This window comes from Tympanuchus pallidicinctus, unplaced genomic scaffold (assembly GCF_026119805.1).
Source record: "Tympanuchus pallidicinctus isolate F22 unplaced genomic scaffold, pur_lepc_1.0 scaffold15, whole genome shotgun sequence".
In the NCBI taxonomy this organism is placed as follows: Eukaryota; Metazoa; Chordata; class Aves; order Galliformes; family Phasianidae; genus Tympanuchus; species Tympanuchus pallidicinctus.
This window is the reverse complement of record NW_026294669.1, coordinates 27564242-27579673: the sequence shown is the minus strand read 5'-3', so window position 1 is coordinate 27579673 and position 15432 is coordinate 27564242. Positions and strand designations below refer to the sequence as shown.

At 38.1% G+C, this 15432-nt stretch overlaps 1 protein-coding gene across 4 annotated transcripts in view; it reads left to right on the top strand.

Annotated features, from left to right (window-relative positions):
- Positions 1-15432, top strand: part of SLC39A10 (solute carrier family 39 member 10) — a 213437-nt gene that overhangs the window by 142402 nt on the left and 55603 nt on the right. Inside the window, exon 1 of one of the 4 annotated variants that reach the window (XM_052675026.1) lies at positions 10223-10327. The exons of the other annotated variants lie outside the window; for them this stretch is intronic. The gene's annotated coding sequence lies outside the window, so the exon portion shown is untranslated. Of the gene's footprint in view, positions 1-10222; positions 10328-15432 lie in introns of those variants that run through there. 4 annotated transcript variants of the gene reach the window in all.

Sequence of the window (15432 nt, the reverse complement as noted above, 5' to 3'; positions counted from 1 at the left end):
GATATAACAGATTGCTGGAATAGATTATATAAGAAAATGAAACTGAATTGTCTTACAACGTCTGCAGTTACTATTCTAAAGAAGTATGAAGAAAGAAATTTCCCAGGATTCTATTGTCAGTAGTTTAAATGCATTCATCACTAATTTTATGTGACAACCATGCAAAGAACTAACCCTGGTTGTAACAGACCTAGAAGATGGGTTATTGATTGTGCTGTTACATATCACATTGGTTTTTCAATTGAATTTTGAGAATTTGATTTTCCATGGTGTTGCCATGGTAGTGTAAAAGTAAGGGCAATTATTACATCAAACTTAGCATTTGCCATTCTTCAGGTGTTGAAGAAGTGTTGTATTAGTTTAAATCTCCAAAATGAACATTGAATGAACTTGGAAAGAAATAAATTTATAAGTACGTTCTATCTTTTTCATTCCAAATGACTTGAAGTAGGGAAGGTAACCAAACAAGCCAAAGGCTGTTGTGTCCTGTTCTGTCATTTAGTCATGTCTGCTACCAATAGCCATTACCACTCTTGCAGTCTTTCTGTCAATACTCCCAACTGTGCTAGTCATTAATTAAACCAAACATGCAGGCTGGATTTAGAATATCCACAGGGATCATTCCTGAACAGAGCTACCTGATCATGCCTTCATTCCTGAAACCAGCCTGTCCATTGAAAGTTGCATTGCTAAACAGACCTTCCTTTCCTGTTTTTCTTCTCTTTAATAATTTTACATAATAAAGTGTTTCAGTGTTTTTGTTTGTTTTTTAAAGTAGCAATAATTTACAGATATGGTTTGTAAAGTAAGAGTAATTATAAATCTTAGGTTGGCGTAGTGCTTGGTTGAAGAAGTTGTTTGGGTTTTGTGTGCATTTTTAAGTATCCAAATGCCCCATAATGTTTGACTGCTTTGTGGTGTTTTGTTTAATTTAATAAATAATATTTTAATGACAAAGCCTAAATGATATCCAGTAGCTTGCAAAAGCAGAATGGCAAGGTTTATTTAGAACTGTTTCTGTTTGTACAATGAAGTGAGAAAGTCAAAGATGCTAGTTTTTAAATTGACTACCTGAACCATGTGATTTAGAAAAGCTTCCAAGGAATGAAAAGTATGTTTAATCTGGTAATGACTTGTTTGATCTCTTGCTACCAAAGCAGCAGAATCTGTGTCGATTTCTCAAGAGTTCCTCTCTCAAATCCACTAAACTTTTTTTTCTCAATAACTTGAAAAATTATTCCCTTACACTTTGAAAGCAAAAATTTAAGGCTGAGATTTTCAGAGTTAAGTGAAGCCCAGGTGCCCACCTACTGAATTCTAGTGGAAAAAGAAGGGATATTAACAAGATGCTCAGCTCAGAGTGATGCTTTCCAGTTGGCTGTGTTTTTGACTTTTACTGTAGCTGTAAGTTAAAACAGATCTCCACAACTTAGTAATTCTTAGTGTTGCATCGTCATGCCATTTTGATTTCCCTGTTCTTTCCCCCACCCCTCAAAATCCACTGGGAAGTAAAGCAGAAGGGCATATGCAAAGGGCTGGCACCTTCAGCATCTGGGGCAAAACCCATGGAAGTAAGCCAAATTCATTCAGCTCTTCTCAAGCACACTCTTTTTCTTGTTCTGTGCTGTGTTTCTGCCTGGGCCTACTGAGGTCTTTTGCCACATACTGAACTTGCAGCCAGTGCTCTGAGTCCTGGGTTCTCACTGGGCTGCAGTGTATCCTACACAGAATGGATAGACATGGTTAGTATTTGAACACCACATTCATGTCGTTGATTCAGTCAAGAATTTAGGGGGAAGGTTACCTTTGTACTTTTTGTCCAGCCTCTGTTTAGAAAAGTACTCTGCATTGTAGCTGCTGTGTTTGACGCCTTCATTTGTTACACAGATGGGATCTCATTCATACTTATTGTAGGGCTTTGTGCATGCTGTGATGGTTTTATGTGGCCTGTAATTGACTGTGCACTTTCAGTAGCTTTATACAAATCTATTGTTACCGTGGAATCTTTTAACATTATAATTCAATGTATGCATTTTTTTACTAGTTTCTCCCAATTTAGTTCACTGTTATATGATTTGATAATAAGGTATATGATACAAAGCTGGTAATACAGTCATTCACCATTTCTTTTAGATTCTTCACTGAAAGTAGATTTGTTACTTGTCAAGTTTTGCATTTTTTTTTCTTGTTCTTTTTTAATGATCCTGCTAATCCGTTGTCATTAAATCAAAATTGTGCTGGCAAATGTGATAACCTTTATCTGTTAGTACAGGTATTTCTCTGTTCTACTTTTTCTTTCCTTCTAGTTCAGCATCACTAAAAGCTTGGAGCTTTGCCCCTTATGATCAAAAGAATGTGAAAATTTCTAACCTATTTCCTGCTGTAGTACCAATTCTCAGGTCTGAAATCTGATATGCCACCATCATAACTGTGGGGCTTCTCTGATGTGGGGATATGAAAGTTTGATAACCCAACACTACTTCAACCACCTCTCTCCACCCCCAAACTCATAGTTTCAAGTTCTTATGCCAGCAAAGGCCAACATGATCTAAAACACTATTTGTTATCAAACGATAATAAAGCAGACTGTAGTTTCCTAATCTTTCCCAGCTACACTAATGTAGACACCTATTTTAGCCCCTTGTACATCCTTGCAAGAAACTGTTTAAATATTTGTCATGCAGTAGTAACATTCAGTAAACAGGCATTGAATGTAATAGTTCTGTGTCTTCAGACCTGTAGCTCTGTGAACTGCACTTGTCCTCAGCCCATTTGGGGTAAATGTTTTGAATGGCAAAAATTCCTATATCGAAAGAAACCAAATGACTGTGTGTACATATTCATGTGCTTGTATATTATGTCACAAATGCATGCATATGCTATACTACACCATTTTTTATGTTGAAAAATAATACATATAACTTAGTTAACATCAATCCTGCAGAGCTCAGATCTATAACTAAGATCAAAATGCCTCAAAGCTGAAAAGTTGCTCAGATTTTGTTCAGGCCTATTTGAAATAAGTCCATGCTAATAGAGATTTTCTGCCTTTTTTCTGCTGCCACTCCCCCTGAACACTTACAATACTTGTTTACCTTGGGGCTTGGGAGGGAAGCAGTCTTTCCAGCCAAACTGCTTTGTTAGCCTTTAATCAGATATAGGGAGGAGTCAAAGCCAAAACTCTTACTTTTTTCCATGACTGATGAATTCCTGGCCTCTCTTCATTCCTTGTTTCCTACATATCGAAACATGTGAATCCAATTGCAAATACGTGTTTTAGATCCAGTGAGCACCAAAGGTACATGGGGGGCTTTAAGGCCCATACAGCAGTGGACATTTCTTTCCTTTTAGGAGCTAAGAGAACATCAAGGCCAGTAGCCAGGAGCCCAGCTCTTGGATTAGTGTGTTTTTATGACATTTTTTCTAGTGGAGAAAGACTAACAAAAGATATAAATAAATCAATGGGTTTGAAAGCTTGATATATTCTTTTCTCAAAACTTCCTTTCCCAAAAGCACAGGATAGCTTTGGAAACTGCAATCATAATCCCTTTGTGCTTACTGGAGGTCAGTCCAGTCTGCAGCAGAGCTAGCACTTGTGCTGTTTCCATCTTCTTTCTATTTTAGTCACGCTGGATTGAGAGCCTGTAGCAGCACCATCTCAGTGAACGTGTTATCAAAAATTCCTGTTCTTTCACTACCTCTAAAACTGCCTTAGTGAGGACAATGCCAGTTTTGTTCCAGCTGTCTCTTAGTAGCACAACAGGCAGGACTTTCCTATTTGATAGGTACACGGGCTTAATACCCAATTAAAATTGATAGCAATCAAGTTGGGAATGCAGCTGAAAGAAACAAAAGTTCTTGAGTGAAGGGAAGAAAAAGCGTTCACCTCTGAAAGACATTTTCAGTTTTACCAGTAATCACTTATCTCATCCTGATTGTTTACCACAACTATCCACAACTCAAGTCCGTTGCCTGCACTATCCTTTCTGACCCCTACATCCAGTCACAACTAATAGCAGTGAGTAGCAGTTAAGAATTCCATTCACACAGAGCCCTGTTTACCCTACTGTGCTGCTTTCAGCTCATCCCAAGCGGCCTTGGGATCTTTGCTTTGTCTTCCGTTACAAAATATAGATGTCCTCAAACTATCAAAGTGCCTCTGCTTAAACATGAGTGTTTTATGATTTTAGGATCATTGATTCATCTCAAATCTCTCTTTGGAAACGTTGTTAGGAGTATATTCCTTCAGAAAAGGAAATAAGGCTGCTAAATCTATTGGTCTCTGTAAATTTATTATGAACATAAGCTATTTGCAATGATCACTTTTTAATGAAACTGGTTGAAGAGCCTGCAAACAAATATGCAGTGTTTGAATATATAGATATTTTTATATATGGGTGTCAATTTTAAGAATGGAAGACAGCACAGAAAGTTGTAAACTATAGAAGAGCTCTAACTAGGCTTCAAAAATTGTACTTTCCCTTTGGCTGTGGGCCCAGCGTAACCATATTATGATCTCTTGGCATGAAACCATGTCTCTAACAGTTTAATTATTCTGTGAATGACTAACACTTTGCCAAAAGCTTTATTTAAGCACAAAAGAATGGATGACCTTCAAACAAATTGTTCTTGGGTATCTGAGAAGCTGGCTGGAAACTACCGGACACATTGCTGAGTTGGGCACTGTACCATTAGCACAGTCGCTTCCTCTTCTTTCTTGTGTTGTCCTTGGGCCCAACCTGATCACTATCATTGCTGCAATATATCTCTAGATCATTCTTTGTGAGAACAAAGGGCTACACAACCTGGTTACAAACCAGGTTACTTTTTGTTCTGGAGGTAGAAAAGCAGCTCTCATCAGCCTCTTAGAGCTATTTTCCATATGGCAGTTTTCTTGCCAAAAGGGAGGTCAAACCTGGCTCCTAGGGACCTTCAGAAACACCACGAAGTTGGAAATGCTGGATGCCCTACCTGTTCTGGGAAGTAAGACATGTCCTTGCTTACCAAATGTTTGCTATCTATCCCTTAGCTGCAAAAGTACCCTTAGCTGCTCAGTGGCAAAAGTGCCAGGGGGGAATCCCAAACAGGAAAACAATCATTTCCATGTTCATGTGAGCTGTTTTCTAACTCACAGAGGCATAAGTTCCGAACATGCTGTTATTATATTTTGATGCTAACATCGCTGCTTTCTGTGTGGGAGTGAACTAGCTTTTACTGTACTAGGGGAAGATAATATATATCTGATCGGGAAAACAAAATCAAAGATGTCTGCAGTATCACCTAAACAATTTAGAAACCCTGTTTGCTCCAAACTATGAATAAGTTTGCATGCTAGCATCTTACTCCATTAATAAAAGGCTGAAACGCTTTCACAAGGACAGCTATTGAATACCAAAGAGCTCAAACCAGAGAGCTGCTGGATCTCACATCCTCTGTCCTTGTGATTCTGCTGAAGCCCTAGATTTCAGTGTGTTTCTGTTGCATTGCTGAGCATCACGACTCTACATTGGCACTACTGTATGCGATTAATTACTCTGTTCCCTTCTTCAGTGCTAGTTGGCCAAACTCAGCTAATTAGCAACGCTGCTGACTGAAGCAGTTCAAGGTATAGGCTTGCAGAAGTGACTTCGTCCTCAGAAAACAATCTAGTTTTGAACATGCTATGTAGGTGTCTTAATGTAATCATATTCCTAACTTAGTTCCTTCAGCTAGTTGACAAATATGGGCCATTGTTAGTCATCCAGACTGTTGGAACAGCATGTAATTTCACTGAACCTCAGCTGTCATGTTAGAACACAGAACAGTTATATTTCTGAGATCCTTCAACACTGGGCTTCCTGGTTATGAAATGCAGAGGTACTGCAAAAGATGTGTTTGATGATAAGTATTAACTATTAAATGCATACCCTACAGGATAATGTTCTTTCCAATAAAACAGGCAGTAATCATCACACTGTTCCAGATAGGGAGTGTTGAATAGCCCAACCTGGATTTTGGAAAGAACAACACAAACAGCAACAGGCCTCATCTTGCTCTTAAAAAAAAAAAAAAAACACTAGAGAAAGACATTAACTTTTTAATGACCATATACAATCAGAACTTTGATCTTGATTCCAAGAAAAGGCACCTCAAGCCATTAATTGATATCTCAAATGCAGGCTCAGGCATTGGTTTAATAACAACATAGACTAAGCTTAATGATGCTGTCTGCTAGGTTTTGCTTACCTATACCTACCTACTTAGTCTTTGAGACCTAAGTCTGATGCTTACTGATAACCAAAGACCCTTATGTTTTTTAAATGTCTTATACAAAACAGGTGGTGACCCTCTGTCCATTAAGAAACAATGTTCCATGGTAGGAAGTGACAGTATGCTTAAATTATACTGAACATCAGCTCAGTTTGTCAATGGGTGAATTTATTAAATAATGCCTGTCAAACTTGGGTCCCAGAGTTACTGTTGAATATGAAATCAGAAAATTATAAGCAGAAGGCTAAGGGAAAGAAGAGCAGCTTGTGTGCATGAGACTTCACAGAGAATATATCACTGGGGAGATTCCCCTGAGGAAAACAACTCTGTTTAAGTGCATAAGGTGGCAGAGTAGAAGGATGGAAGGAAGGAAAGAGAGGTCTGTGGCCTTTTGAACAATGCAGATCATGACCTAGAAGACAGAGGACTGCTCCCATATAAGCAGTGTCATGTTGGATGCCAGCTGAATTCCCTTATACCCAGATGACGTTCAGTACCAAAGCAGCAAGACACTGCCCAGTGCTATGAGAATGATCTATGAGAATGATCTACTGCAGAGCTGCGCTATAAACATGCAGTGTAAATGTAAAGTGTAAAGTCCATCTCCTACACTGTCAAACTGATTTCTAGAGCAAAGATGAGTTGCCCCCAGACTCAGTGCAGCTTGCAGCGAGAGGCACAGCTACAGAGAGCACAGTTTAATTAGACTGAGGCAAGCACACAACCTAGCTCAAGTACCTCCAGCCAGAAGCGTTAGCAAGGGACAAAAAAGGAGTTGTATAATCAATGAATATTAAGACATTATAGTCACAAAATAAACAAGAGAGCTTAGCAAAGCAGATAATGATAACAAAAAGAGGATAGATAGAAAGCTTATCCCTATCATGGGCTCACTTACAAAACTCCAGCAGAGCAGATCTCCAGAAGAAATCCTTCCCCACTGGTAGCCAGCTCTTAAATAGGTCTAGGAGAAGTGGAGCCAGGCTCCACCCCTTCCTGCAACACAGATGAGTTGCCTTCACCTGTGCTACTGTGGCTTACTCATGGCTCGCCTCAGGTGTTCAATCAGAGGTTCAGGCCGTGACTCAGCAGTTCCCATACACTCCACCCCTTCACAGCGTGAACAAATGATCAGGTTGACTAAAAGGTAAGCTTTCTCTAATACAGAGATCCACTATATTGTGATGCTTATACAATTTTTATCGTGATGCATGCTGGTACAATTCAAGACGATTGATGATCAGTGAATGTCCATATTCTTCTGTGGGCCAGTGCTCGATGATGTGACTGGAGGCATGTGGCCGTGAGGTGCAGATCCATTCTATGTTCCATCAGTCCCATGCAGACCATCACCGGGTGTTATACGTGATCTAACAGTAACACTGAAACATTTGATGGTTATTTCGTTCCTTCCGGTGATCCCGATGGCTCACAGACTCACGGAGAGTAATACAGATGTTTCAGAGGTACCAGGAGGGGAAACAACAAAAAGGTGACAAAAAGGAAGGGAAAGATTCAAGTGAGGTATTGAAATGAGTGGGATTACAGTAAAAGTCAAGTGTTATGTGTCTTCAGCATTCAGGCCTTAGATAAAAGTTTTGATTTTGATGCAAAGGATTCCTTGTGTACCAGCTGTTTTTTTTTCCTGAACGTTTTAAAATATATTTACATCTCAAATCTGTTTTGTAGGTATTTCAGAAAACAGGTTGTCTTCAAGGGAGATTTACAGTGCAGAATCAGGCAACTGCTGCTATTTATTATGTAAGAGGCAAGTCCAGACTTTCTTTGGTTCAGTCTGCCCTATTACAAAGCAGTGTTCTCTCTAATCACTTTGGCCATTTTAGGTGTCAAGAGCAGATGTTTGTTTTTATTTCCCTTGCACTCAGGAATCTTTTGTTTGTTTCTTATCAGCTAGTATCTATTCATTGGCTCTGCCTTGTTGTTTTACATTTATTTGCATTAAAATATGTGTCGGTCATTACCCCAGGGGTTGCACTTAAATTAGTTTCCTGCATCTGGCAGTTTTACTCTCTCCAGTTAATGTGTCACCGGGAAATAAATTAATTTTCTTATATAGAAGGTAACTAGCGCAGGTACCTGAAGTTCTATCCCTTAACTATTTATTTATTCCATTAGTCCATTTTTGTAACTAGCTGTATGGAAGCTCTGTAAGTATGACAGAATAATTAAAACCAGAATGTTCTTCTCTTTCTGAAGTTGGGGGACCCAGAAATTGGAGAGCACGCTCAGAAAGGTTTTTAATTCTTTTCTAAGAATAGCTTTAAGAGTGATTTGGATAGACAACTCCTAGGTTTATGAGGCAGAGCTGTATCAGCCTTCCTTGCAGTACAAGTGTGGTATATAGAAGGCAGTTACTATCTAAATGTGTCTTTCTAATGAGATCTTTATTGTTGTTTTTTCTTGTTGGAGTCTGCTCCAGAAAAAATCTTTGAGCAGTCCTGTTACCCACTCAGTAATTGTACTACTCTGTAATCATAGTGGTTTTTTTTTTACTTCTGAGTACTAAAATACTCCACATGTAGGTGTACTTACATTAATTTTTTATGTGATTTTAAAATCTTACTGTACATAATGTAATGTCTTCTAATAACTTCAGATGTTCACAGCAAAATATTGGATGATAAGGAGAAAACTTTAATGCAAAAATGAAAGGTAAATGGTTTGGTTATCTAAATTATGTCTTGATAATAAATGCTGATCTGTAATCTTTGCTTGAGAGGTTAGTAATAAGCCTTCCCAAAATAGTATTCATCAGATTTCTAGCATTTGGTTCCCCGCTGCTAGCATATTTAATATGATAGCATATATAATCATATGATTATTTAACTGCAAAGCCCACTGATGCTTCGAGAAAGACTTGGAAAAGCAGGACTCTCAGAGGTAGCACTGATGTCTTCCTGAGTGGAGGAAAATCCTTCTTCTCTATCAGAATGTCCCCTTTTGTCACCCACTGTTGTGGTTTTGGCAAAATGAGTTACTGCCAGGGGATACATCACTCTCAATCAGCTCACCTACGTGGTCAGGTATAGAGGTGGGGGAAATTGTTTATTCCTGGTGTAAGGAAAGCGCTTCTGCATCTGGTAGTGCCTCCTGGGAATAATTAAAGTTGATGGTGACAAAACCAGATTAAGACTACTTGAAAACAGACTTCAAGATGTAGAACAGATAGCCCGACTTTCTTTCCCAACAATGTCTCAACTCTTCAATTAAGTGTGTTATACATCCCAATTGAACAGTTGAATACTGATGGTTTTGTACATGCAAAGTTTAATTTGTTTCAGCTACCTGTGCAAATAATTCTAATCTTGAAAATCAGTTGACTTTGATTTGAATAACGTGCATGTATAAAACAGCAAAACGTGTCTAAACTTAATTTGCACTGATAGAGTGACTTAATAAAACAGCCAGATTTGATAGGCACTGAGTATCTTAGATGTGCACAGCTGATAACTGAAGTTTATCATACTAATTCGATGTAGTTAAATGTACCAGTTCTTTGGTAAAAACACAAAGAATGTTAGTATCATGTCTGAACAAATTACCTGTAATTACTTCCTGTCAAAACTGACGTAAAAGCAACAGGAAACAAGTTAACCCTCTTAATTGTTTGATTACTGGATGTTCTATTGTCTGATGCAAAAAAAAAAAAAAAAAAAAAAGACATTTTATTATTACCATAATTTTATTTCTGTAGAGCAGAATTACTTCACAACATCGTCACCATGTCCTTTGCACACTTCAGTGTCTTTTGTTTGTAAATCATCTCAAGGGAACTCGCAAAGCCACTTCTGGCAGTCTCTGATAGAGGCAGGAATTTTATATAGCCCTCATGACAAACCTGTTCCCATGAGTGCTCTCCTTCATGGTCAGTTCCCGGTAGCAGTCTTGTGATAAATATGGTCCGCGTGTTTTGAACCTCCATGTCCATGAGATCTCACTCACTAGTCTTCTGTGGCACTGCTGTGGATGACAGGCTTAGGGAATGCTTTAAGTAGACTAGACACCAGTGTCTTCTTTCCCCTTTGAGGACAGAATCTGGTCATCTTCAGGATAGTCAGTAAGTATAACAGGATATTTAATTTCTTCTGTTATCCTAACTGAGCAAAGAGTATGCTACAGGACAATGAAATGAAATGTCAAATTCAACAACAGAATTGTTACCCAAGTTGTAATTGCAGAATAAGAATTTGAGTCTGCTGTGATCTCCCTACCTCTTGGTCTGTAGGTGTAAACCTGAGGACAGAATTTGGATACTTTATTAAGCCAGAAGTCATAGGAAGTCAGCTTTTCCTTCTTCATGCTCTGTTTGTGAAACTTTAGGGGGACTAAAGAAAAGTATTTCTTCAGTTTGGGCACAGAAGCAGTAAGTCTGGAAATTTAGAATGATATTTTTATATTAAAATTTCATGTGGGCATAAAATATTCTTCCAGTAAACTGCTTTAACAGTGCTAGTCATGCTATTAAACGCAATGACTTTTTGGCCCATCTCTTTTATTAATTCAGAAGTGCTGTAAGTTCTGCAGTCACTTCATTTATGAGGGTTGGGAGTTCTGGACATGGTGGTGATGGTTTGAAAGCCTGTTGCACACTAAATGCACTTGACGACGATAAATAGCTTGCAGCTGGGCTAGCAGTATGTATCATTTATTTTTTAAAACAGGCAGTTTGATCAGTGAAGAAAAAAAAATAGACACGTCCCAATGTAGTGAAGGATACAGCTGAGTCAGTGAGGTGTGTTAAATACTAATGAATGAAACATGCTGCTAGTGTGGTCATCGCTCATCTTTAATGACACTTAACTATTTTCACACCATTCAAATATAGAGTGTTAATGGCATACAGTCAGAAGAAGCTCAAAAAGAAGCAAATCACAGCATTTCCTCTTGAACTGCTCTTACTTAGAGTTGTTTTAGGCTTTAAACAGGCAAGTAATAATGTGAAACTGATAGAGCAGAAGCTAACTTAACTGTCCAAACGGATTCACTACGTGCCTCCATTTAAAAAAGTTTATGGTGAATTTGTTACTCCTATTAAGCAATGAATGTTATATGGTTTGTCTTTGTGTTTTCTTAGTTTAAGAAAGGAGTTGTATAACTGGAGTTGTAATTCACTAGTGGTGGATCATCGTAGCTATAGCCAAGCAAGGGCAAGAGGTGCCACCTCATGTTAGATATTTAACCTAAGGGTGGAAAAATTGTGTCACCCAGAAACAATTTTTGGAGGGGAACAGTTTGGGCTGCAGAAGGTTTTGTCTTAAACTCACTGTCAAAGACTTCAGCAGTGTTGGATTTGACATAAAATCTCATCTTGAATAAAGTGCAAGTAAACTGGCTTGTGCGATTATATCGAATAACACTGTCAGGTTATGTATGCACCTAAAAAAAAAAGTCAGTTTCTGTGATAAGCTAGATGAAGAAAACCTCAGCCTACATCTCAAATTGCTTGAAAAGTATTTTGCATCACAGCAGGTTACAACTTTGTTTAGGGTTTAACCAAGTACTGGAGCACTATTAACATAATCTGTTTACTGTCTGGGCAGATGATAATTGCTCCCAGATAGACCTAAGCAAAATTACCATTTTGAAATCATGAAGGGGCACTCAATGGCAAGGAGGGAGGAATTCTGAAGTTACCTGGGACTGAATTAATATTAAGAAATCTTTCTCAGTAGGGTGGAGTGAGTAAGAAATCATGAATCTTAATAACTCCCTAAGAAGGGTGTTGGTAGTACAAAAGGGAGGGATTCCCAGAGCTAGCCTTCTTGTATCCCTCAGGATATAAGCTACGCAAAAGGACTGAATCCCTGAACATCTGTGCTAAGAATGTGACAGCACGTTGGCTGGATAGAGAGGAAGTAGAAGAACCTTCTGGTACTGTGATAAGTAGATTTTCTACAGCTCACTCTAGTTTCTGTCCTGTCTATAAGTGTTTTGTAATTCGATTGTCTGTTTCAGAGTTTGTATAAAAATATTTCTGTCTGTTTTTAGTTCATCTCAATTTGAATGACTTCCAGACACTTAACAAGTTTCGAGGTATTCCATCCTTTACAGATGAACTTTAATCTGCGATGCTGTACCACTTTCGTGATACGACCTCCTCTCAGATATCACTCTTAATTAAGTGTACTGCCACTGAGGTGCATGAGCTACTCTAGTGATGACAACTCAGGACTGTGTGTCAAAGAACCACCTCTGGATTGGCAGCATTAGCCAGGAAGTTCCTTGATATGTAACCACTAACAATTACTGTTTCCTATCACTGAATCTTAGCAGCTTTAGTGTTATCTGCTGCCATAAACCATTTTCCACAAAGTATAGGAACATGGATTTAGGGAGGTCTTAGGGAGGTTTTAGGGTCTTGATAGATAGAGATGAACACTAAAACATTTAGCACACACTTTTTTATGAGAGAGAGAAAATTTTGTCCAAGATGATATGGAGGCTTTCAAAAGCGTTATTGTCTTGCTGAGATTGTACTCATGTAAATCCTTTTACACATTTACTTCTACATGATGAGTACAAAAGTACATGCTCCTAGCCAAAACTGGTAACTGATGTTGTAGCAATTCTACCTGCAACATCAAAGGTATAGGATAATCAACAGTAGTGTCTTTCAGCATTATGCTTTTTGGCAATTTTCAGATAATTTCAGGGAATTAAGGAAAAAAGTCATAATCAGAGAGGCTTTGATTTGTTTTTTTTTCCTTTTTGTTTTTCCTGAACTGCTTCTGGTACCATACAAATTCACATTCTAGTCAGAATTGATCTATCTCCCCTTTTAAAATGCCTCTTTAAGATTTAAAGTGTTTCTTAGTCTTTATCAAACTTGTTCTTTTAAGGTCACTGTTCTTGTTGATATAACAAAACTTCCCCATCACTTTTCCCCATTTGCTTATACCGTCTCTTTCCCAGTTCCTTTTTTTCATCTAATATTTGCATTTTTAAAGTTTACTCTTTCATTCAATTATACCCTCATCTTTATTTCAATTTGCTTTTATGATTTTTTTTTAAATTTCTTATCATCATCTTTCTCTTCCCCTTCCATTATTATCTGGTCTATCTACTTCATTATTCTCTCTAACTCTTCCACTTAGACATCAATCTGTCATTTCAGGGGCTGCTATTTTAAAGTAGTACTGGCCATTACATTCTCTTACATTAATTGCAAAAATCTGTACTTTTTTTTTTTTTTTTTAATAATAATTCAGGATAAAAGAGAGAGAGAGAAAAGAAAAAAGCAGCTTTCTTTGCTAGTAGACAGGGTGGAGGGTGGAACTGTTTGTGATAAATCTGTTATATTTCCAGTTAATCATCTGTGCTGGTATGTAACTTAGTGGGACTTTCTCCTGTTTCTAACTTTAATCAGCAGACCCAGGTTTTACATTGCTCCTTGTAATTCTTGCTTATGTGCTTTAATTACTTATACCCACTTACAAGCCTTGCTCCTCAGATCACTAGAAAAAATAATGTTCTTTCAGTATGTCTAACTTTGAAGCACTAAGTGCTATTCTAGGTTCAGGCAAGGAATTTACTAAAACTCAAAGGCAGTAAATTCTTTTTAGAAGAGGGTAAATATATTGCATGGCTTCTAGTTTCTTTTCTCACTAGTTTTAAGTCACTTGTACTGCTTCTACATATAGTTGCACTAGCATCAGAAATGACAATGTGATGTTCATTTTTTACTTCATCATTCATTTACAAAGCAGTTAATATCAAATTCAAAAGTCAGATTAATGCTATTTTTTTTTATTTTTTTTTTGTCTAAAACAAGATCATCTGGATTCCTTTGGATGAGAGCTTTAGAAAGTATTTTTCCTTAGTTTTTCTGTTAGTTAATAAGACTCAGATTTCCATTCAGAGTATGAAGAAAATAAATCATCTTTGTGGTTTTAAGCAGTCTCAAGAGCCTGTCTGCCCAAAGCTGACATCAGGAGGAAGGAATCACTGTATCTTCCTTTTCTTGTCTGGGGAGCAGTAGGATATATTTAAACTGTCATACGGTTATTGTTTGCCAGTAAAGGACATCTGAGAGGATTATATTGCAAGGACACCAGTGTCACACAGTAAATGTGACGTGTGACGCATGGGGAACATCAGGCTTCCTTCCTATGGGCTGCATTAGGATGCCTACTCAATGGATGCCACGGGTTTCCATGCAGAGGCAATCGTGGATGAAAACCTCATGCTACTGAATATGTCTGCAGTAACCATACATGAGGAGCTCTTGCCTTTCACTTAGGACAAGACCAAAATACCAAAGCTGTTCGTTCTCTCAAAGAAGCCTCCATCTAGGAGAAGAACATGCTCCAGGAAAAGATGAGAGTAAGTTGGCTGATTCTCTCAAGCTGATTGATCATCTAGGGGATCTCTGTGTACATAACACATGAATATTTAAGCTGTTACAACATCTGTCATTGCTAATGTAATTCTCTATTGCTAAAGCAACTTCTTTTCTCAGAGAAGCAACTGTGAGAGAACTCTAGAAGCAATCATCTTAAATCTAGCAGGGACGTGAATAGTGGTAATAAGGACTTATGACTTACAAATAGCTAGGTCTGCTTTCTGAGAGCTTCAGGGACATTACAATGCAGTATGGCTTGCCAAAGCTGAAGAGAAAAAGGTGTCTCATAACCTGCACCACTTCCATAACTGGTTCAATGTATGAAATGAGCTACTTTGCTGTTCTCAGATGCTTTCTTTCTGGCATTCTCCCAGCCCTGTAGCCCTGAATTTTCCCCGTACTGCCATAATGTGTCTGCCATCCACCTTTCCAAAGAGGGAGTTGGGAGCAGAAAGCTTTTCAGCACTGCCAGTTCGTCCAAGAACCTGACTCAAGTGCCACTTGTCTGTTCCAAGTTGGCTTCCATTTTGCCTCTTTTCAGGTCAAACCTTTTATTTTCTACTATTAAAGCAGTGAACATATAATATATGCTTTTCCACCCCTTTAATTTTGCCTTAAACGGGTTCTGACCTTTTGGTTTTAATTAGTATGAGACAATTCTGAGCTACCTTTAAAAACTCTTGGTGAAGCAAGCCCATTCTATTCATCCTAATTGTATTTTTCAAATTGATGATTATTCCTGCTATCTAGTCTGCAGGTATGTTTGAGCTGCTCAGAGAGATTTGTAGGTAAGCTCCCAGGAAGTCTTCCTACAGAGTAGC